Source organism: Meriones unguiculatus (assembly GCF_030254825.1).
Source record: "Meriones unguiculatus strain TT.TT164.6M chromosome 13 unlocalized genomic scaffold, Bangor_MerUng_6.1 Chr13_unordered_Scaffold_34, whole genome shotgun sequence".
NCBI classification, from domain to species: Eukaryota; Metazoa; Chordata; class Mammalia; order Rodentia; family Muridae; genus Meriones; species Meriones unguiculatus.
In genome coordinates, this window is record NW_026843646.1 from 14,831,367 (window position 1) to 14,857,636 (window position 26,270).

The 26,270-nt window shown below is 37.9% G+C and overlaps 1 pseudogene; it reads right to left on the bottom strand.

The window, feature by feature from the left end:
- Positions 1-3,596: 3,596 nt before the first annotated feature.
- On the bottom strand, positions 3,597-24,430 carry LOC132650926 (vomeronasal type-2 receptor 116-like; annotated as a pseudogene).
- Between the last annotated feature and the right edge of the window lie 1,840 nt (positions 24,431-26,270).

The window sequence follows — 26,270 nt, forward strand, 5'->3', positions numbered from 1 at the left end:
GAGCAACAGAACCAGAAAATTTGAACACAGGGAACTTCCCAGAGACTCATACTCCAACCAAGGTCTATTCTTGGAGATAACCCAGAACCCCTGCACAGATGTAGCCCAGGGCAGTTCAGAGTCCAATTGGGTTACATAGTAATGTGAAGAGGGACTGCCTCTGACATAATCTGATTGGCCTGCTCTTTGATCACCTCCCCCTGCAGGGGAGCAGCCTTACCAGGCCATAGTAGAGGACAATGCAGCCACTTTTGATGTGAACTGATGGATTAAGATCAGAAAGGAGAGGAGAACCTCCCCTATCAGTGGACTTGGGGAGTGGCATGCATGCAGAGGGAGGCGGGAGGGTGAGTTTGGGAGGGGAGGAGGGAGGGGCTTATGGGGGGATGCAAAAAAAAGAAAAAAAAAGAAACATGTGAAGACTACACTGACAGAAATCACCGAAACAATGTAACTATAACTTTGGAGATGTTACCAGGAGAAGGCTTGTATAGTAATGATACATGTAATGACACATTACATATCCAGAGGCTTATGGGCAAATAAATGCTTTGGCACTGCATGCATGTTGTAAGTTAATAGATTCTGAAAGAAAGACAGAGCGTTCTAAAATTAGACAGGGGTCTGATGAGCCAAATCAAGAGTCTTTTTTTCTCATCTTTTGTAGGCTCTCAGTCACCTAATCGTTGATGGACAGAGAGCAGTAATTATTTTCAAGCAACTGATGTATTAGAATTTTAATTAAGACAGTCAGCCATGTGTCCCTTTGGAAATAAAGAAGGTATTAATGATTATATTGTCTCTGTACTAATATAGGGCCTTTATATACTCAAGGCTGAATATATTTCTTACTGTAGCCCTCTTGGGGGAAACAGTAATGTAATATGGGCAGTCAAACAACAGGAAGAAAAATCAGTCATGACAGTGGCTGTATTTTAAAAACACATCAGGCTTCAGAGGATACTCTCCACACAAAGTAGTATTTGTAGATGTCACCAAAGATGATTCACTGATTTTTTTTTCATATAAGTGCTTCTGTACAACAAATGGAATTACACATGATTGCATTGCCTTAAAATATTACCTTCAACCTCCCAACTTATATTCTGACACACAGTACCAGTGATGGCAGTGCAGCATCTAGAATAAGGGTGGATTTCTTCACCGGGCACCTCCACTCATGATTTAGTAAAATTGATTCAACAGAAATTAAGAACACAGGAATGTCCAGTTTTTTTTATTGTCATATAAGATCACATTCTAATCTTTCAGGACTTTCATCAGTGAGAAATGCAAAGGAATATTCCCTTTTGACACTGCCTGTTTTCCTAGGAAGTAACAAACCACAGGGAGCACAAGAATCCCAGGAATAATTTCATCAGAATGTTTCAGGATTGAAATATCACTTTTCACTAACTAAAGTGCAGGCTCCCTTGATTGTGAACAAATGTCCTTTATGTGTAAGAGTTAATATAAAACTTCTACCTTCTTGTGATGTAAACTCCCAGAGGATTACTGCCAAATCATATGTGTGGAGATGTTAATTTTGTCCCCAGTTTGTGGAAATTAAAATATGCTCATGAATGGGGTAATGGAGTCATGGAGCCCTGAAAAACAGTCTTTCTACCAACTTCTCAGATGTAGAAACTAGTGACTGAAGGAAGATAGTTGGTGAAATCTAAGGCTGAAGGGTGTGACTGATAAATTGCTGTTTTTTGCTATATTGTCTCTTTTGAATAAGTTACTGATGATCATATGGTTTCGTTGGCAGAGATGGTCACACGACAACATTGATGTTCATGCTTGGGTGATAAAATATTAGCTATTCAACACTGAAATTTAGATGAATCACCCTCCTTTATTGCTGGGCAAAAACTAGCAAAAACTTTTGTTCATTATTTTTTCTGATTCTAGTTGGACTTCTAAAATGTGGTGCACAGCAATGTCTCTGGAAATTTTTTTTTTTGTTGATTATGCTGGACAACATTATAGCCTTGAGGTTGATTGGCTACTCCATGCTTGCTTTGAAGTTTGAATTCCATACTTTGAAATTAAAAAATAAAAAAAGAGATAACTCTGGGGAATCATGGAGTTGGTCTGATCTAGATGCCTTGAGAAGCATGTGCCATGGGATTTTCAGTTTATAGTCAGGAGCTCCTAAGACACTGTCCATTTCAGTTCCCAAGACCTGAAGCACTCCCTCAGGCTTTGAAGCATTCAGGACACCTGTGTATCTGTGCATCTCCTAGAAGTCAGAAAAGCATATTGAAGCTTGAAAGAACTTTTAGTCTTATATACTAATCCTGTGTGCCCTGTATAGTTTGCAAATGTCAGCAACTATGACTGTATTCTTCAGGGGAGCTGCAATTACATTCTGTTTCTGATAAATATGTAAAAATCTGATTTCATGCAATAAATTTGTCAATCATCAATCTTACTTTGACTGCACTAACCTTTGCTAGATAGACAATGTTCCCTCTGACCTAATTCAGGTAACCCTGGATTGGCACATAAGTACATCAAGCCAAGTACCTTCTACAAAGGTTGGCTGAAATCTGATTCTACATTGAAACCCCAGCCTCTTCACATTCACTGCCCTTGCCTAAATCAGTCATCCATTCCAACATGCATTATGGTAGTCAGGACAAGACAATTTCCAAATATATAATAGATAACATGTCCCAGGAAGACAGAAATGTCTGAGGAGGTAGAGACTAGCATGAAGGCATCTGAATCTATATTTAAATCTGCATCTGTACCAAAAAAAACCCCTACATAAACTCTATGTGAATCCATCCCTGTTCAAAAATACCCCTTTTCCCACTGAAAAATGTCTTATCTCTGTTATTAAAAACAAACAACCACTTCTGCTGAGGGAAGACTAGTCACTTTCTGTAGTCTCACTTACTAAATTGCCTCAGATTCTTGAAGTTAAAACTATCTAACAAACCTCTGAAAACTTACCTCTAAATCATACCACAAAGATAACAAAGCTTCAAACAGAAAACCTGTAAGGGATTTCACATGTCCAAATGCTTCAGCTACTGTTCATTCATATTTTCGGCATCAAGGATGTTACCAACATAAGAGACTCTAACACCCCTGTTTTTAGAGACATGAGTTTTCTTCAGATATTTTGAATATCCAAATGTGGTTTCTATGATCATATTCAAAGAGGTCATTTAAAATGATATTCCCATTTCCATTGCCCATTATCCACAACTTCTACTCCTCTAAGAAAGACGTTTAATTTTTTACAATGAAGAATATACCCTCCATATTATTCTGCTGTAGAGTGTTAATAATTCCATCTTCCATAGTTCCTACTGCTCTGCTTGCCTCTACTCCAATGCCTTGTTCTCATAACACAATATGAACCACCTGATCAGTCAGTCATATCTCTTTTCTGATCTCTGTGTATCTAAACAACTACTAGTTACAAATCAGGCATCCGGTGTAGTTCCCCATAGTAAGAGCTTTTATTTTCCCTAATATGAGAAAATAGGATCTTATACAGTCATGCTAAACTATAAAATTTCTTCTGAATTTCATTGAAAATAACCTGTGAAAAAACAGAATCTTCTGGAGTTCAAAAATGAAATAATTACACAAAATTTAATGGTTTGTTTTTAACGAGAGAAGGATAAAACAAATACATCATGGCTGACACACGGTGACACAACTTCAAAACTAGCACTTTGTAGCCAAAGGAAATCATCTATCCATGAGTTTATGCCACACTGTTCTAATTATGGGGATTCAGCTAAAAGAAAGAAACATAAAGAAATTTTATTAGTGAAAAAGTGTAAAACATAAATCTCAAACATAAGATTAAAATAATGGTTCCATTTCAAGAGATTTTAGTACAATTAATTAAATATTCACATGGTATTATACATAATTAAAGATTTATAATAGTGTAGCACTGGTTTTATTTTTTGTTTATAATTTACTAACAGATTAATTTTCATTTTAACTAAATTTTAAGTTAAAATTCCTTTTTGAATGGGTTTTGTGCCTGATATCAAGATGGGAGTTCTTATCTGGTCTTAACAAAATTATGTAGCACTTGGAGACAAAGATCAAACCAAGGAGTGCTGCACTGGAAGCCAACACAGAAAAGACTTCCATAGCCACCATAATCTTCTCCTTTGTGCTGTGGTAGACAGGGAGGAAGGTGACCCACACACAGAAGAATACCTGCATGCTGAATGACAGGAACTTGGCTTCACTGAATGTGTCAGGCAAATTTCTAGACAAGAAGGCCATGGCATAGCTCCCAAGTGCCAAGGAGAAGAGGTATCCCAGGACACAGTGAAAGGCAACTGCTGATCCTTTGTTGCACACAATGATGATGTGGCCATGTTCAGCATGAGCATCATGATCAATGAATGGTGTAGAGGTAACCAGCCAGATTCCACAGAGAACAAGTTGGATCAGTGTGCAGATGGGAATGATGAAGTTAGGGGTCCTTGATACCATTAACCACCTCACCAATCTAGCTGGAACAGTGACCTTGAATACAATAACAACTGTGATAGCTTTGGCCAGTACTGTGGAGAGAGCCACAGTGAGCAGAATTCCAAATGCTGTCTGCTGCAAGATGCAGGTGGCTGTGTTGTGTGGGCTAATGAAGAGCAAGGAACTGAGGAAGTAGATGATGAGTGTCAATAGCAGGATGTAACTGAGAGCCTGAATATTGGCCTTGAAAATGCATGTGTCTCTGTGCTTCACAAAGACTACAAGAACCACAGTTGTGAGTGCAGAGAAGCACAGTGCTGCAGTGGTGAAAGCCATACCCAAGAAGTCTTAGGACAAAAAGGTCACAGATTTCTGGAGGCAGTAACTCTTCTCTGAGTTTGCATAGTGACTTTCTGGACACATCACACACTGGTCGATATCTGTTCAGAAATAAAGGTGACTGTGAATCAATCCTCAGGTGTTCCCTTTTCCCCTAAGTTGTTACTCAGCCTCAGCTCATCAAAATGTTTCCTGATTCACCTCCTTTATTGTTTATTGTTTCAGAAAGAAATACCAGGTTGCCTGTGAATCATCTCAAATCTATGAAGCCATTTTTGTCTATGGTGACAAAAATCAAAGAATCCCAATGATCTTTGCTGTTTTTGTATGTTTGGCTTGAATTTATGGCTTCATGCATCTATTTTTTTTTCAATGCAGTTTATTCAGGAACATTGAACAATCCTCGGACCCCGGGGAAAGCCAGCCCACAGCTTAAATAGCCTCTGGGTAGCCAACCCAGGCGTGCCACGGGGGCAATGCAGATAGGTCCACATACATGGAAGCAAGCCAGCATCTATTTTATAAGTCATAAGATGACAGAATAATATTGTACAATGCTAATTTTATTCATACTTCACTTTATGAAGAAATTGCTAATTTCTAGGTGTATATTTTGTACAGTATGGACAATAGGCTTTGAAATTAATTTCTTATATACTGTTCTAAGATTCAGGACCCATATTAAATTATTTTCCCCAAATCCCCTGGATACACCCAATTTGGTTCATATTATGTATGATTTTGAAATAATAAATACCATTATATCCTTGAAGCTTAAAACCTTCACTAATATATGTTTTTACATTTAACTATAGCCTTATGTTTAACATAAAAGAAGAAAATTTTTGAAGTATTTCTATATATTCAAAAAAGAAGTTTGAAATACTCTGCTTCTAACATTTGTGTCATTTATCTTGAATTAATAACATATACTCCTTGGTTTGCAATGAAATATTTTTATTATATTAAACCTTTCTGTATTTCTAAAAATTATCACTTCATCAAATAATTTTCTATTTTACATTTTGAACTAAACATTATCAAGTTTATTGTCAGAAAAATCAAATCTGTATTTTGATATATGTTTTCTTTAGTGATCTTGAATAGTAATTTTTTCTCAAGATAATTTCACACTCAGAGCTTATTCCTTTGCTTCTGTTATGAGTGGTTTTTGTTGCTTTTCTATTGTACAATGTATGCTTTAAGCTTTTATTTATATGTTTCATTAACTAATATATATATGTGGATAACATCTTTTTTTTAAAAATAAGGTTTTCATATTCTGCAATATTGAATCATTGTTAGTTTGAAATTTTAATTTTGACCATGTATGTGTTCACTCATATTTTACTGTATTTCAAAATATAGTCACAAAGACAGGATATTGCATTCATGACTGACGTGTTCCTACTCTGTGCATATTGAATATATTTATGCACTTACCATATATCTGAAATACAGGGAAGGACATTTATCAAAAAAGTATTACATACCTGGTCCTATAGACCACACACAATTTCAGGAGGTGGGAGACCATATCATAAGAGGAGGAACTTGATGCTGCCAATTAGTTTAATGTACTTATTGTCAAACAAACAAACTTCTAAATGTTCTTGTTTATGCACATGGAAAAGTAATACTCTCATTCTTACTCTAAGAAGCCTCTCTTTGCTGTGATCTATGAAGAAGGCCAAGAAATATGACTGTGAAAGATCCTGAGAATGAGTGATGCATTAATGCCCATCCATAAAGAATGACTTTTAAACCATCTATTCCAACATTCAAGAAATATAATGGAAATAAATGCAAAATGTACACAAGATGATGGTTGCTAATTGTGTCTAGGCATCATATGTATTGCACTAAAGAACTCTCAATAATTACGGATAATGTCGCTGGTTGATTCTTCATAAGGATGAGATGAAGAATGAGAGAATTACTGTTCCCTTCCCTGTTAAAGTATTGCCTGTAAAGATATTTTTAAAAAGGAGAGGTAAATGTGTAACAAGTGATGACTGTATCTGGCTCCAAGGCACATTCTGAATCCAAAGGTCATGAAGATTAAACCAAATATGTCACAGAAAAATGAAAAAAAAATTCGTGCAACTGGTAAAGGGACAGTTAAGGATGAGAAGAGTAATAAGCATTAGTAGGGTGGAGCATACCTGGGATATACTGAATACATTTCAGAAATTTTTCCATCTTATGAACTATTCTAAATCAATTTAGACTTTAAAATTGAAAGTTTCAAATTTAGGCTATAAATAGCCATTGTTCAATGTATATTGAAGTCACAATAGGACTGAGAGACATGCAAATATAACCAGTCTGAGGTTTACCAAATGGAGCTTTGTTGGCTTAGCCCATAGACAAAGAGTGAAGAAATAAGGTAAAACTGGGTGTCAAAATCACTGAACTGGTACTTCCTTTTAGTTTTGGATTGACAAAACAATACTGGATATCATGCAGGGCATTCCCAGACTATATTTTGAAGAGTCGGTAGTTCGTTTGTCTGTGGAAACTATCTGGAATGTTTGACCTATTGGGTTCCTGCAAATAGGCATGAGGACTTTCTGGTTGTATATAGGATTTTCTTGGAAAACTGGGAAGTTAAATGCAGTTTTGGGGGCTATATGCCCCTCTGCACTTCCTGGACTGTTTGTCTACACAAGGCCATTTTATTTTTAAGAAACTGCTTTGACCTGGCTATCAACATACATGTTTTGGAAGGTAACTGAGTTAGACAAGTGCAGTGTGTAAGAAAAGGCTAGAGTTTTAACACCTCACTCCCATCAGAATGGCTAAACTCAAAACCTCAATGGATGACACATGCTGGAGAGGTTGTGGAAGAGAATGAACCCTCCTCCATTGCTGGTGGGAATGTAACCTTGTACAACTGCTTTGGAAATCAATCTGGCATTTCTGAGAAAATAAGAAGAGTGCTACTTCATGATCCACCTATACCATTCCTGGGCATATATTCGAATGATGCTTAACCATAAAACAAGGACATTTGCTCAAAATATATTCATAGCAGCTTTGTTAGTAATAGCCAGAATCTGGAAACAACCCAGATTTCCCACAACAGAGGAACGGGTACAGAAAGTGTGGTACATTTATGCAATGGAATACTACTCAGCAATTATAAACAAGGAAATCATGAAATTTGCAGGCAAATGCTGGGAACTAGATAATATCATCCTGAGTGAGGTAACACAGAACAAAAAGACAAATAAGGTATATGCTCATTTATAAGTGGATATTCTTCACATTATATAGAATAAACATAGTAAAATCTCTAGCCCTAAAATGCTAAACAAGGAAGACCCTAGGGAAGAGATTGACACCTCATTCAGAAGGGCAAACAAGACTGAAGTAAAAGAAGACAGGGAACAGGACAGAAGCCTGCCAGGGAGGCCCTCTTAAAGACTTTACCCATCAGGTTGTCAGAGGAGATGCTGAGACTCATATCCAAACTTTGGGCAGAGTGCACGGAAACTTATGAAGGGGGAGTTACAAAGATGTGGAGACAGGAGCTACACAAGGAGACCAACAGAGCCAAAAACACCTGGGCCCATAGTGGACATGCAGAGACTGAAACTCCAACCATTGGCCTTGAATGGAGATTTCTTAGACACCTTGCTCAGATGAAGTCCATAGGTGCTCAGCTTCAAAGTGATTTCCAAGTACAGGGCTGTCTCTGACTTGAAGTCAGTGGCCATCTCTTTAATCACCTCCTTCTAGGGGATGCAGTCTTGCCAGGCCACAGAGGAAGATGATGCAGCCAGCCCTGGTGATACCTGATAGACTAAGGTCAGATAGAAGGGGAGGAGGTTCTTCCCTGTCAGTGTATTAGGGGAATGGGAGAGGTAAATGGGTAGAAGTGGGAAGACAGGTGTGACTCAGAGGAGACAAGGTAGAAGCTATATCAGGGATACAAAATGAATAAATTGTAATAAATAATAAATAAATAACTTAAAAATTAAAAGAGAGAAGCTTGTGTAGACATTTCAATATCTAAAGAATAGACTACACAGCAAATCTAATCAAAAGAGATGGGTAATATTACATATTAACACAAATAAAATTCCATGATATTTCACAATAGCCTCAAATAATATTAAATTTCCTAGTGTAACTATAAGCAAGGGAAATAATTATGTGGTAAAACTTCAAGTCTTTGAAGAAAAAAACTTTGAAGCAGCTATGAGAAAATGGAAAATTCTTCCATGGTTATGAATAAATAGGATAACAAAGTAAAAATGACCACCATACCAAAATCAATCTACCGATTCAATGCGCTCCCCTTAAAATTTCCAACACAATTATTTACAGATTATGCAAGGATAAATCTTGACTTCATACGTGAAAATTACAAAGCCAAAATACTCAAAACAGTCTTGAACAATACAATAACTATAGGAGATATCATTACCTCTGACTGGAATTTGTACTAAGAGATATAGTATGAATGGTGTTGGCATAAAAACAGAAATATTGACAGACATATTGGTAATTGAATAGATCTCTATCTATCTATCTATCTATCTATCTATCTATCTATCTATCTGAGAGTTCCAAGATGGTGGCAACCAGTGCACACCATTTCTGAAGGGCAGAACACCAAAAACTTGAAAACTTGTGAGTGGATGGTTAGCTGAAGCCAGAGCATTGACTTTGAGGTTTCCAGGGCTAGACCCATGTGCTGGGACACCCTGGATCCATCCTCTTCGTGGATGTCTCCGGGTCTGAAAAGTGGCCAACTATGGAACCCTGCACTCCCAGCTGCACCTTCGCTTGCTCAGCTTGCCCTGGTGGTGCAACAGAGGTGGGGAGTGCATAACCCCAGGTATGGGGCACCTCCTTACTCTAAAAGCCAAACAGGGACCCAAATCTGAAAGTAGAAATCTGTGGGCTCTCTGTGCTTATCACATACACCTGTGAGTGAGTGTGCTCAGGACTTCTGTGCTTCCCACACAAGCCTGAAAGTGAGTTCATGGGCCCTTTATGCTTTGCACACCCACCTGCAAGTGAGTGTGCATGGGCCCTAGTGCTCCCACACATGCCTGTGAGTGAGTTCGCAGGTCCTCAGCACTTTCCACACAGCCTGCCAGTGAGTGCTTCTGCAAGAGAGTGCATACAGAGCCTGGAAAATGGGTCTTTCTGCACTCGCAGCCAGACATCAGATACCTCTGACACACACCCCCATTATGGGCAACATAGGGATGTCTGGGACAACAACCTCAACACTGAAGCCCCTGTTCTCTGGGTTTCCCAGTGGAGTCCAGACAAACATTTCCTAGAACCAAGACAGTGCAGCTTAGGCAGATCTGAGGGATTGAAGCACAATGCTTGGACAGGCCTGTGGGCCACTGAGCCATTCATGGCACCTGGACATGCACACTGAGCCTGCAAAATATGCCAGAACCCTCACCTGTACTTAAGCTTTGTCCTTATACTTCACTTCTCCAGGCAGACACACCTACACCCACACTCCTGCACTTGCACATTTGCACCTGCAACCTTCCTCGATTAGCTGCATTTGAAACACCAACACCCACTCTCAAACCAGTGGACCTCTCTAATCTTCCTGAAGAATTCCCTGGACTCCACAGAAAGACAGACACAGTCTGCAGTATGGGCTCTAAGGAACAAACAGAAAAGGCTACTGATCATCAAATGGCTAGAGGCAGGCTTAAGAACACATCCAACATAAATTAGGACATCACGGATTCACCAGCAACCTCCAAAAAACATAGATATTTTAATTCATTGGAATCACAGGAAAATTATTGTAAAGCTATGCTTATTGAATTATTAGAGGCACGTGAATAAGAAATGAACAAAACTCTTAAACAGCTACACAAAAATAGAGGCACATAAAGAGGAAAGAAACAAAGCTCTCAAAGAAATACCAACAAAAAATAGCAACCCAAATATAGACACATAAAGGGGAAACAAATTTAAAAATGGATGCCATCATAGAAAGATAGGAATTCACATTCAAACAGATGAAGGAAATGGTGCAAGACATGAATTAGAATCAATTAGAATTAGAATCAATGAAAAAATACAAACAATGAAAACTCAGGAGCTGGAGAACTTAGAGAAAAGACCAGGAGCCAAAAAAGGTAAGCATCACCAACAGAATACAATAGATGGAAGAAAGAATCTCAGGCACTGAAGATACAATTGCAGAAATTGAAACTTCTTTCAAAGAAAAAGTAAAATCAGAAAAGTTCCCAACACAAAACATCCAAGAAATCAAGGACATCATGAAAAGAAAAAAAATCTAAAAATAATATGAATAGACCAAAAAAAAAAAAATCCCAGGCTCCAAGGTCAAAACACTAAATCTACAGAACAAAGAAAAATATTAAAAGCAGCAAGGGAAAAAAGGACAAGTAAAATGTAAAGGTTGATTTAGCAGAATCACACCAGATTTCTCAACAGAAAGCATGATAGCCAGAAGGGCCTAGGAAGATGTCGTGCAGACTCTAAGAGAACACAGATGCCAAACCAGACTACTATACCCAGCAAAAATTTCAATCACCAAAGATAAAGAAAACAAAATATTCCATGACAAAATTAAACTTAAACAACATCTTCATAGCAACCCAGCCCTACAGAAGATACTAGAATGAAAACTTCAATCTAGCGAAAACAACTACACCCAAGAAAATAAAGAACATAGATAACCTCACAACAACAACAACAAAGTCAAAAGAAAACAAGCACACAAACACACTATCACCACCAACTCCACAATAAAGGAACTAGCATTTATTGGTTTATCTATCAACATCAATGGACTCAACTCGCCCATAAAAAGACACAGACTAACAGAATGGTTGCAGAAACAGGATCCAACATTCTGCTGCATCCGAGAAACACACCACTGCAAGAATGAGAGAAACTACCTCAGAATAAAGGGCTGGAAAAATATTTTTAAAGCAAACAGACCCAGAAAAAAAAGCTGGGGTAGCTATTCTAATATATAATAAAATAAACTTTCAAACAAAATTAATAAAAAAAATGAGGATGGAAACTTCATACTCATCAAAGGGGAAATTCCACCATGAGGACAACACAATCCTGAACATCTATGCCCCAAATACAAGAGCATTGGTATTTGTAAATGAAACAGTACTAAAGCTCAAATTACATAACCATCCCAACACCTTGATAGTGGCAGACTTCAATACTCTACTCTCTCCATGGGACAGATCATCAAGACAGAAGCTAAATAGGGAAATAATGACACTTACAGAGGTCCCAAATAAAATGGGCCTACAGAAATTTTCACCCAAACTCAAAAGAGTCTACCTTCTTCTCAGCACCCCACACAACCTTTTCCAAAGTTGACCATTCTCCATAGTCAAACACAAAGCAAGCCTTAACAGATACAAGAAGATCGAAATAATCCTATCAGAACACCATGGCCTAAAACTAGACCACAACAACAACAACAGAAATAACAAAAAGCCTACACATGCATGGAAACTAAACAACTCTCTACCTAATGACAGTTTAGTCATGGAAGAAATAAAACAAAGAAACTCAATGTAACTCAATGAAAATGAAGGCACAACTTACCCAAATTTATGGGACACAATGAAAGTAGCGATCAAAGAAAAAGTCACAGCACTAAGTGCCTTCAGACAGAAGTTGGAGATATCTCATAGAAGGAACTTAATGGCACTTGAAAGCTCTAGAAAATAATAAGCAGACACACCCAAGAGGAGTAAAGGGTTGGAAATAATCAAATTCAGGGTGAAATCAATACATTAGAAACAAGTAAACAATTCAAAGAATCAAGCAAGAGCTGGTTCTTTGAAAAAAATCAACAAGATAGACAAACCCTTAGCCAAACTAAGTATATGGCAGAGAAAAACTATCCAAGTCAGCAAAATCAGAAATGAAAAGTGGGTTATAATGACAGACACTGAGGAAATTTAGAGAATCATTAGGTCTTACTTCAAACGCCTATGTCACAAATTTTGAAAATATAAATGAAACGGACAATTTTCCTGATAGATTCCATTTAGGAAAGTTAAACCAAGATCAGGTAAATAGATTAAACAGTCCTACATGGCCCAAAGAAATGGAAGAATTCTACCAGACCTTCAAAGAAGACCCAAAGCCAATACTCTTCAAACTATTCCAGAAGATAAGAAGAGAAGTAACATTAACAAACTCATTCTATGAGGACACAGTCACATTGATACCTAAACTACACAAAGATCCAACAAAAAGTAGAATTTCAGACCCATCTCTTCTTATGAACATGACACAATAAAAGAAAAAAAAAGTCTCAATAAAATACTCGCAAACCAAATCCTAAACCACATAGAAGATATCATCAATGATGACCAAGTAGGCTTCATTCCAGGTGTGCAGAGGTGGTTCAATATACTGAAATCCATTAATGTAATCCAGCACATAAGCAAACAGAAGGAGAAAACAAAACAAAACAAAACAAAAACATGATCATCTTCTGAGATGCCAAAAAAGCATTTCACAAAACCCAACATTCATTCATGTTTAGACTTTTAGAAAGATCAGTTATACAGGCACTTACTAAACATAGTAAAGGAAATATACAGCAATCCTAGAACCAACAAAAAACTAAAGAGAGAGAAACTTAAATCAATCCTAATGAAATCAGGACAAGGCAAGGCTGCCCCCTATTCCATATCTCTTCAAAATAGTACTCGAAATCCTAGCTAGAGCATTCAGACAACTAAAGGAGATAAAGGGAATAGACACTGGAAAGGAAGAAGTCACAAAAATTCTATCAGAGAGCTCCTTCAGCCAATAAACACCTTTAGCAAAGTGGCTGTATACAAAATTAACTCAAAAAAATCTGAAGCCCTCCTATATTCAACAATCAAATGGGCTGAGAAAGAAATTAGGGAAACAACACCCTTCACAATAGCCACAAATAACAAAGTGTCTTGGTGTGACTAATCAAGCAAATGAAATACCTATATTAAAAAGTACAAAACTCTGAAGAAAGAAATTGAAGAAGACTATCCAGCAGGGTATTAAAGCAGATGCTGAGGCTCATAGCCAAACTCTGGACAGAGTGCAGGGATTCTAAAGAAGGGGGAGAGCAAAAGATGTAGAGGAGACAGGAGCTCTACAAGGAGAGTAGCAAAGCCAGAAAATCTGGGCACAGGGATCTTCTCTGAGACTGATACTACAACCAAGGACCATGAATGGTGTTAACCTAGAACCTCTGCACAGATGTAGACCATGGCAGCTCGGTCTTCAAGTGGTTTCCCTAGTAATGGGAACTGGGGCTGTCTCTGACATGAACTCAGTGGCTGGTTCTTTGATCACCAACTCCCCCTGAAGGCAGGGACAGTCTAACCAGGCCACAGAGGAAGACAATGCAGACAGTCCTGATGAGACCTGATAGACTAGGGTCAGATGCAAGGGGGGACATGGGAGGAGAAGAGAGAGGGAGGGCAGTATTAGCAATAGATGAGGGAAGGGGCTAACAGCTGGAATTCAAAGTGAATAAGTTGTAATGAATAAAAAATAAAAAAATTAATTGAAGATATCAGAAGATGCAAAGAGCTCCCATTCTCATGGATCTGTAGGATTAACATGAAAATGGCCATCCTACCAAAAGCAGTCTACAGATTCAACTCAATTCCCATCAATACACCAACACAATTATTTACAGAACTTGAAAGAACAAGTCTCATATGGGGAAAAAAATTCAGAATTGCTTAAACAATCCGGTACAAACTGTTTTCAACATGTGCTATAGAGCAATAGTAATAAAAACTGCATGGTACTGACATAGAAACAGACTGGTGAATCAATGAAATAAAATAGAAAAAACCCAGAATAAACCCATACACCTATGGATACTTGATTTTTGACAAAGATGCCAAAACAATACAATGGAAAAAGATAGCATATTTAACAAATGGTACTGTCCTAATTGGAAGGCTACATGTAGAAAATGCAAATAGATCCATTTTTATTACCCTGCACAAAACTAAAGTCCAAGTGGATCAAAGACCTCAACATAAAACCAGACACACTAAACCCATTAGAAGAAAAAGTGGGGAAGAGCCTTGAACTCATTGTTACATGAGACAACTTCATGAAGAGAACACCAACAGCACAGACTCTAAGATCAATAAAAGGGACCTCATGAAACTGAAAAGCTTCTATAAAGCAAAGGACACTGTCATCAGAACCAAATGACTACAGACTGGGAAAAGATCTTCACCAATCCTACAGCTGACAGAAGGCTAATATCCAGAATATATAAAAAACTTAAAAAGTTAAACACCAACAAACCAATTAATCCCATTAAAAATGGGGTACAGAGCTAAACAGAGAATTCTCAATAGAGCAATATCAAATGGCAGAGAAACAGAGAAATGCTCAACATACATAGTCAACAGGAAAATGCAAATAAAAAACCCTGAGATTTCACCTCACACCCATCAGAATGGCTAGGATCAAAAACTCACATGCTGGAAAGGATGTGGAGAAGGGAACATTTCTCCATTGCTGGTGGGAATTTAAACTTGTTCAATCACCTTGGAAATCAATTTAGTGCTTTCTCAGAAAATTGGGAATAGTGCTGCTGCAAGATCCAGCTATACCACTCCTAGGCATATATCCAAAGTAAATTTAAGTATATCACCTACCCCTGCAGGGTTCAGTCATGCTAGACCACAGAGGAAGGCAATTCAATGGTCCTGATGAGACCTGATAGTAGAGTCAAAAGAAAAGGGGAAGAGGACCTCCCTTATCAGCATATTAGATGAGCATATATTCTGAAGTAAACAACAAGGACATTTCTTCAACCATGTTTGTAGCAGCTATATTATTAAAAATAAAAAGCTTGAAACAACCTAGATGTCCTTCAATGGAGAAATGGATACAGAAATTGTGGTACTTTACACAATGGAATACTACTCAACAATTAAAAACAAGGAAATCATGAAAATTGCAGACAAATTGTGGGAACTAGAAAAGACCATCTTGAGTTAGGTAACCTAGAAGCAGAAAAACACACATGGTATATACTCACTTGTAAGTGGATATTAGCCATATAATATAGGATAAACATACTAAAATCTATACTCCTAAAGAAAGTAAACAAGAAGGAGTACCCTAGGGAAGATGCTCAATATTCATTCAGAAGGTTAAATGTGATAGACATTGGAAGCAGGAGAAACCAGGTAACAGGACAGGAGCCTACAATTGTAGGCCTCTGAAAGTCTGTACTGATCTAGGTATCAAAGCAGGGGCAGAAACTCGTAGCCAAACTTTGGGCAAAATGCCTGGATTAAATAGAAAGACCAGGAGGGGAAAGAAGCTCCAAAAGGAGACCAACAGAGCCAAAAAATCTGAGCCCTGGAAGGGGGCCTGCAGAGACTGATAACCTAACCAAGGACGTGTAGAGGACATTTAACCCACTCTCATATGTAGCCCATAGACTCAGCATCCAAGTGGAGTCCCTAATAAGGATTGCAGGGACTTTCTATGAAATGAACTCTGTGGCAGGCTCTCTGATCACCTACCCCTGCAGGGTTCAGTCATGCTAGACCACAGAGGAAGGCAATTCAATGGTCCTGATGAGACCTGATAGTAGAGTCAAAAGAAAAGGGGAAGAGGACCTCCCTTATCAGCATATTAGATGAGGGGCATATGGCAAGAAGAGGGAGGGAAGGTGGAACTGGAGGTAGACAAGGAAGAGAACCACAACTGTGATACAAATTGAACAAATTTTAATAAAAGATAATTAAAAATTTTTAAAGAAATAAATATAAATCCAAACACATATTACTACCTGATATTTTTATAAAAATATCCAAAGTTACCTACAAGGATAAAAAAACAGCATCTTCATCAAATGATAGTACTAAAACTAGATTACTATAAAATATATATAATATATATAATAATATATAATAATATAATAATGCAAATAACAAATTCATCACCTTGCACAAAACCCAACTATCAGTGGATAAAAGATCTCAAGATAAAAGAAGATACACTGAACTGTATAGAAGATAAAGTTTGGAATAGCCATGAATGCATTGGAACAGGCAAAGCTTTTCTGACTAGAACACTGAAAGGAAAGGCACCAAGGTGAACAATTAATAAATGGCATCTCATGGAATTGAAAATTTCTGTAAGGCAAAGGACACAGTTATTTAAGCCAGGCAGCTTCCTACATAAAGAGAAATTATTTACACAAACTTCACATCTGATAGAGTACTAATTGTAAAGATTATATAAAGGACTTAAAAAACCTGATTTCAAAAAAACAAAAATAAAATTGATGTGCAGACCTAAACAATGAGTGTGTAATAGAGGTATACAAATAGCTGGAAAAAAAAAACCTTAAAGAAGTGTTCAATATTTTTAGGCATCAAAATATCTAATGCAAATCAAAAATACTTTGACATTCCTATTTCTACCATAATGGACACCTCATGTTGGCAAGGATGTGGAGTAAGAACATCTCTTAAATGTTGATGTGAATACAAAAATAGCTCTAAGTAAATGAATACAGCAGTTCCTCAGAATGTTGGGAATTGATCTATCACAGTATCTAGACATATAACTTTTGGGCATATAACCAAAGAATGCAACATCCAACCACAATAACACTTGTTCAACCATGTTCATTGTAGCTTTATCCATAATATCTAGAGACTAGAAATATTCTAGATATCCCTCAACAGAAAAATAGATAAAGAAATCTGGTACACTTACACATTAGATTATTACTCAGCTGTTTTTTTAAAAGACATTATGAAATTAGCAAAAAGATGGATATTACGAGAAAAAAAAAAACATCCTGAGTGAGATAATCCAGACCTATAAAGACAAGTTTGTTGAGTACCACTTCAAAGTGGAGAGTAGCCCTTAGATTAATAACAACCAAACAACATTCCATTGACCACACACACAGGGATCTTTTCTGAGACTGATACTGCAACCAATGACCATGCAAGGAGATAAACTAGAACCCCTGCATAGATGTAGCCCATGTCAGCTCAGTCTCCAAGTGGCTTCCCTAGTCAGAGAAGAGGGACTGTCTCTGACATGAACTCAATGACTGCCTCTTTCATCATCTCCTCCTGATGGGGGAGCAGTCCTTCCAGGCAACAGGAAAAAAAAAACAACAAAAACCAATGCATCCAGTCCTGATGAGACCTGATAGGCTAGGGTCAGACTGAAGGGGAGGAGGACCTCCCCTATCAGTGGACTGGGGGAGGGACATAGGGGGAGAAGAGAAGAGGGTGGGATTGGACAGGGACAAGGGAGACAGCTACAGCTGGAATACCAAGTGAAGAAACTGTAATAAATTAAAAATAAATAAATGAAAAATGAAAAAGAAGTCATGGAAGTAGCCAAGAATTATTTGATCTGATTTAAGGACCACTCAAGGAGAAGCAGAGCATGAATGACACTTCTTGGGTAACCAAGAGCAGGAGATTGGATATTCCAGAACCTAGGGTAAAATGAAATATAACTGATCTAAGAAAACCTCAATAAAATGATGCCTAATGATTAGGAATATCCTAATTAGAATATCCTAGTGATATTCTACTACATTCATAGTTGAATGCCTTATCCAATCATCATCATCAGAAGTTTCCTCTGGCAAGAATTCAGAGTGGATTCAGAAATCCACAGCCAGACTGTGTGAAGAGTGTCTAAATTGGAGGTCTCCATCAAAGCCCTCCCTGCAGAGCTCAGGGATTCCACTGAGAGCAGGAGGTGGGAGGATTATAAAAGTTGGGGGGATGGAAGGCACCAGGAAAACAAAGCCCTCTGAATCAACTACAAAAATGGTGCATATGAACTCACAGAGACCGAAACAGCAAGCATAAGGCCTACATGAGTACACCTGGTCTTCTGCATGTATTTTAGCTTAGTATGACAATGAGACTTCTGACTTTGAGGATGAGTGTGTCTCTGACTCTTTTGTTTCCTCTTGGGAAACTTTAAATTTCTAATCAAGGAACAAAAGTCTATATCTTCTCGCTAGTCCTTTTCCTTTGGCTTAGGTATTTCAGACTTCTATGGACAAGTTGGGAAGTTCTCTATCAGCCTGTATTTATCTGTCTCATTGGAAATCTTATTTTCAGCACAAGGAGTACAATCAAAGCAGCAAGCAGCCTTGCCTTCCTGGGCAGACTTCCTTAATCCAGGCATACAGCTCTCACTGCACACAGACTGTGGAATCTAAGAGAAATGAAAACTATTAGCAAATGTTTGGATTTTTGTGAAATTTTTGAGTGAGTGGCATGTTTCTAAGTATTATCAAATATTAATCTGGAAATGCTTACACATAAAATGAAAGGTAATGGGTATTAGTGATACTAATTTTAGAACATTTTGCAATACAAAACCCACATATTTAAACCTTGGTTCAATATATGAAGCTGTTGTCATTAAAGTAGTGTTCTAGAAGGTCACAGTATGACTTCAGATTTAAACTGTCTCAATATTACTGGCTACTAGGGAACTTTAATATCCAATGTAGTTGTGAATGTTGATTGACAACTCTATAGGGCTTGGATTCATCATGGAAACAAGTCTTTGGGCATTTCTGTGAGGAGTTGTAGAGAAACATTTACCTGATGTGGAAAAAGCTACCACAAAATGGGGGTCAATAATTAATTGGCTACTGTGAGTTTAGTGTCATCACATTCTCTGGCTCCTAAAACATTATTTTCCCACTAGGGTAAGACTGATTGCTCACAGAGTCAGCAAAAACAAACCTGCTCTCCCTTCAGTTGTTTTGTTGACTATTTATTTGAGGTAGCAAAGCAAACACACACACAAACACACACACACACACACACTCACTTGTCATCCTAATCTATCTTTTTTAAAGGCTGACAATAAAAATGCCACTTTACCCCTTGGTTTGCCTGTGGTATATATGCAAGATTAGAGTCTCACAACAGTGTGAGGCAGCCATGATCATTCAGGCCTTTACAGCCATTGAAGCAGGACATTCTCCCCAAGCATGGTTGGATACCATAAAAAGCTAAAATGGTACGCTCAGGATGCGAGGCTAAGCACTGCACTCAGGGTCAGCCGCTTTGGACCCAGAGAAGAGCATGTCTGATTGCATGCGGGTTGATGCCCCAGGTCCCGCCTCTGAGAAAAAGGTATCGGACGGGTCTGATGCTCTTTGGGTGGATGACACCTAAATGAACATCTGTACAAAGTCCCAATATATTTCTAATATCAGAGATCAGACCTCTACTCTTGCCTGATGCGTCTAAAACAAAAAGGGGGAACTGTAGAGAGCTGCGGAATGCTATGCCTTAAAGATGGAGCTGGTTTCTGCCTTCCACCTTCCCGATGGTGAGTGCTCTCTGTCACGAACAACTCCACATTTGGCTAAGGCCGAGGATCTGGCTTGCTTCCATGTATGTGGACCTATCTGCATTGCCCCCGTGGCACGCCTGGGTTGGCTACCCAGAGGCTATTTAAGCTGTGGGCTGGCTTTCCCCAGGGTCCGAGGATTGTTCAATGTTCCTGAATAAACTGCATTGAAAAAAAAATGCCACTTTACTTCTCACTAAAATTTCTAAGGCTCTGTCACTAAATAAATCTTCTATCAGTGTTTTCAGGCTATGACAGAAACTTAACTTATTCATAAGAAATATGTTGGCATACTAAGATTTAAAAACAAACTTTTCCATTGATCAGAGTCAGGAAATGAGAAAACAGTTTATGTTGGCTGTTTAACTGCCTAAATGGTTGCTGAATAATAATTGGTACTGAATAAGTGTCAAAAGATCATAACATCCTGAAAACTACTTTTGTTTTTATTAAAGATCAAAATGAGATAAGTCATGACTCACCTTTATAAACTTTGTAGGCCATTGAATCATCTGCTCACATAGACAACTGTTGACCAAGAGGAGCATCTGAAGAAAATGGTGCATATGAAAATGGTGCATACTTTAACCTTTAATCCAAGACCCTTTGGAAAATTCCAAAAATTGAGAATGTCATACTCTGAATCTAGGCATTTTCTCCCATCCAGTATTTTGTGACCTCTCAAGAGATTTTTCAGTAGGTCATTCTTTAGGAAATAAAGGAACTGAAAGAGATGTAGGAATATAGTTTGAAGTACATCTAAGATACTAAAAACATTTTATTTAAAAAGTAGTACAAAGAATCATTATAAAAGGATAATTTTTAAAATTTATTTTTTATTTATTACTATTTATTCAATTTGTATCCAAGCTGTAGGACCCTCCCTCATTCTCTCCCAAACCCCTGCTATGTCCCTCTTTTAGTCCTCTGCGCCTTCCCTAGTCCACTGATAAGGAAGGTCCTCCTTCCCTTTCATCTGACCCTAGCCTATCAGGTTTCATAAGGACTGTCTGCATTGTCTTCCTCTGCGGTCTTGTAAGGAAGTCCTTTCTCAGTGGGATGTGATCAAAGAGCCAGCCACTGACTTCATGTCAGAGACAGCCCCTGTTCCCCTTACTAGGGAACCACTTGAAGACTGAGAAGGGGTACTAGGTTATCTCCTTGAATGGCCCTTCTTTGGAGTATCAGTCTCAGAACAAACCCCTATGGCCAGATATTCTGGTTCTGTTGCTCTTCTTGTAGCTCTCCTGTTCACTCCATATCTTTTTATCTCTCCCTTCTTTCATAAGATTCCCTGTACTCTGCTCCAAGTTTGACTGTGAGTCTCAGCATCTGCTTTGATACCCTGCCGGTTAGAGTCTTTCAGAGGCCCTCTGTGGTAGGCTTCAGTCCTGTTCCCTGTTTTCTCCCTCTTCTAATGTATTTCACCTTTCCCTTTCTGCATAAGGATTGGTCATCTTACCCAGAGTCCTCCTTCTTTCTTAGATTCTTTAGGTATAAAGATTTTCATATAATTTATCTTATATTATTTGTCTAATATCTACTTTTAAATGAGTCTATACCATGTGTGTCTTTCTGCTTCTGGGATACCTCACTCAGGATGACAGGCTACAGACTGGGAAATGATCTTCACCAACCCTATAACTGATAGTGGGCTAATATCCAGAATATATTAAGAACTCAACAAGTTAAACAGCAACAAATAAAGTACTCCAATAAAAATTGGGGTACAGAGCTAAACAGAGAATTCTCAATACAGGAATATCGAATGGCAGAGAAACACTTAAAGAAATGCTCAATGTCCTTGGTCATCAGGGAAATGCAAATCACAAAACCCTGAGATTTCACCTTACATCCATCAGAATGTGTAAGAACAAAAACTCAAGTGACAATATATGTTGGAGAGGATGTGGATAAAGGGGAACCCTCCACCATTGGTGTTTTGAATGTAAACTTTTACAACCACTTTGGAAATCAATCTGATGCTTTCACAGACAATGAGGAATAATGCTACCTCAAGATCCAGCTATCCAGCTATACTTCCTCCTAGGCATATATCCAAAATGTGCTCAAGTATACAACAAGGACATTTGCTTGCCAATGTTCACAACAGTTTTATTCTTAATATCCAGAATCTGGAAACAACTCATATTTCCCTCAACTGAGGAATAGATACAGAAATTGTGGTACATTTACATGGTGGAATACTACTCAGCAATTAAAATAAGGAAATCATGACATTTGCAGGCCATCGGTGGGAACTAGAATAAAAAGCACCTTAAAGGAGGTATCCGTGTGGCTGAGTAAATGAACAATACTTGGACTGAAATGCATTAAAATTTGGAAACCACATTTTCTTCAAGATAAAACCTTGCACTAGGAACAACTAAGTCAGCAATAAACAACGTAATGTGGATTCTGCTGATTCAAGTTCCTTTGGAAAGCTAACCAACTTTCAGAATATATACAAAGCTGCCATCCTTAGACGAGGGCCCTGGGGTGGAAAGTACACATTAAAGTGATCCTTAACTTCATAATCCTGTGGTAGTGCTCAGAAGCATTTTAAACCTTAAGGATCTACTGCTACTACCTCTGCTCTGAGGAATACATCCTTGCTTGTTGACAATGTATTCTAAAAACCCTGTGATACCTAATTTAAATGCCTAAATGCCTAAAAATACCTCACATTGCTGATGTTAAAACAACACAGGAAGGGATATTACCTGCCAGGGGAAGAATTCCTTTCCATCTCCATTAACATGTGGTTATGTCTGTATTTGCTGAAGATTCATCTCATGGAGACTGTAGGCCACAGCATGCATAGCACTGTATATATTGAAGCTCTCTGCATTCATAACTGGGTCAAAATAGTGTCTTGGCAGTAACTCCAAAGTAGCATTGGGTTGGCAGTTTTCTAAAAGTTGACAATCGAACTCAGAAAATGAGCACTTGAAGAACAGAAACCAAAACTTAGGAAGATAAGTGTCTTCTGGATATTTGTAGGGATTAACTGTTTAAATAAAATTTGTAAAGTCAACCATCTCTTCATGGTGGTGTGAAAAAATGAGACTCCCATGAAATGACTCTACCATAATTGTGATCAACATCCCATTGAGAGTTCAAGATCCAGACTTTCCATGTCACTAACTGCTGCTCAATATGTCGCATTAAACCTTGCAAAGAAACAACATCCCCATAAATATCACATTTGCTGATGATTCCGGAATCATTACCAGATCCTTCCATAATGCACTGGAATATGAATTCCAGGAACCACAAATCATTTTCAAAAAGGCTATGCAGATGCCAGTACTCTCCATATCTTCTCTCAAGTCTGAAAGAATCTGATTCTCTCTGGTGGCCATCGGAGAATCAGACCAACCCAGGACCATTTGAAACGATGCATCAAAGAAACTATGGTAAGTGACAGAAATGTGTCCTTGGGGGCCATCTGATAGAATTAAACTGACCTCTGTTATTTAAGCTAGAATCAAAAAGTCCAAAAGTGAGCTGTAGAAAAAGAAAATTGAAAAAAAAAAAGAAGAAAAACATTGGCATCAAACAGATTATCAGTCCTGAATCAACAAGCATAAACAGTTGGTATGAAGATGGTTTTGTCATATTTTAAAAGGCAAACCCAAACGGAGACTTTTCCAAAAAAATTACTGACTATTCTCAAGTTTCAGTAAGGTAGCTGTTCTCATCAACTTCTCCTTCTTTATATTTCAAGTAATGGAAATGTGGATCTATCATGAAGCACCTTTGTACTTTACTTTGTTAGATGACTTATCCTAGACCTCCTATTTTACATTTTCAATCAACCAATACTATCAAAACTGACATTTGACCCTGAGTTCCAACACCCCAGCCCTCACCTGTGGTATTTTGTAAATTTGAAACAGTTTCCCAAGGTGGGAAGATATTTTCCATGATGTTCCTGTGAGTGCAGCAGATGACATTCTCTTCAGTCCACTGTTGAAATTAGCTAGAGGTACCCTCAACGTGTGAGCCAAATAAAGGGAGCATAAAGGATACTCGTTTCCAAAGGTGCAGCATTATACAGAGCGAAGCCCAGAGTTGTGTTGGGAAGAAGAATACGGTTTCTGTTCATTTCCTCAATGGCAAGTACCAGGGCCAGAACAAACTGGTAGTTCTTAAACTCATACCTGAACAGATTAAAACAAAACAATACAAAAACATATAGGAAAAAGACATAGAATATAAACCCACATATTTAGTGCAATGGCTTTTATAACTCAAAAGCCCATGTTTCTATACAACACTTTTTTAAGTATATTCTCATGAATGATTGGAATTAACATGGGCAATTTAAGTAGATAAGACTAGGTAAGATCCTACATTATTAACCTTTATTATTTATGGTCTCAGGAAATATAATTTTTTATTACATTGCTTTATTTATCTTTTATGTGCAGAAAAATAAACTTAAACTGTCCATGAATAAGAAATTGGGTTCTGACAAAACATCACAACTTTTGGTGTCTGGAATTTGGCCCTTCTACTTTAACAATTAAGAAATGTCATTATGTCTTGATACAATCACTCAGGTTTTAGAAAATAACTTACTTAAAGTATAGCACAAAGTTAATTCAAATAATATATTGCTGCAGTTGCCATTTCTATGATATTTTCTCAATAGTGTGGCCTGGAACACAGCATGTAGACAAGGATGCCCTTGATCTCATGGGAATATTCTTGTCTCTGCATTCAATTACTGGGATTAATTCATGTGAATCCATATTTAAATTTATGTTAACATTTTGTGTATTGATGAACTGTGCAACACTATTGTAGATGTGAGTCTCTCTGTGCATGTACAGGTTTATGAGTGTCAATAACTATTAGTGCAAGGCAGAAAGAATATCCAGGGTCAGTCCTAGCTGTCCACATTATTTCACAGTGGTTCTTTATCATTTGTTAATTATTCACTTACTGACTGACTGACTTATTTGATTGACTGAGACAGAGTCTGACCATGTAGCACTGGCTGACCTGGAACATACTCTGGCCTTGAAATCACTAAGATTCTTTCTGCCTCTCCTTACCCACTGCTGTGCAGAAGGCAGAGTACCACACTAACTGACTTCATTGTTTTCACCACATAAGCCTGCCACTGTGAACAGCAAACTTGTAGAGGGTCTCCTCTCTTGGGTTCTTCCTGCTATGTGATCATTGGATTATAATAGTACATTTATGTTTGGGGGGAGATCTGAACTTAGATCCTCACACTTGCACCTGGAGCAATTTATCTTATTATGTAATAATAATGCTAACAATAATATGGTGAGGAAAGATTTCACATTCTTCATGATGCCAAAAGTCCCACACACCAGGAATAGCATTTCATTTAGTGTCAAAGTGTGCTGTTCACAAAAAAAGTTTTCTTAACTTTCTATTTAGTAAATTGATCTTCTATAGAAATGCTACATATTAATATATTTTCAGAGTTTTCTGGAAAAGTAATATTTTTTTATATTTTGGAAAGATCTATAGGAAAGAAGATTAATTCTACATTAAAGAAGATTAAATTCTACATACTTGAAAAGAAACAAAGAGTGTACCCTTAGATGTAGAATTTTTGCGTAATTATGTTTTTCTAGTCACAGTTTTTTCTGTTGCTGTTTTTCTACATTGTTTGTATTGCTGATTCTTTGTGCTTTCTTTTTTTAATTTTTATTTTTTAATATTAGTTACAGTTTGTTAAATTTGAATCTCTGCTGTATCCCACTCCCTCTTTCCCTCCCAATCCCACCTTCCCACCCTCATCTCCTCCCTGCCCCTTTCCAAGTCCACTGATAAGGGAGAACCTCTTCCCCTTACATCTGATACTGATTTATCAGGTGTCTTCAGGACTGGCTGCAAAGTCCTCCTCTGTGGCCTAGCAAGGCTGCTTCTCCCTGGGAGGCAGGGAGGTCAAAGAGCCCACAATCGAGTTCATGTCAGAAACAGTCCCTGTTCCCCTTATTAGGGTACTCACTTGGATACTGAGCTACCAAGGGCTACATCTGAGCAGGGGCTCTAGGTTGCATCCATACATCGTCCTTGTTTGGAGA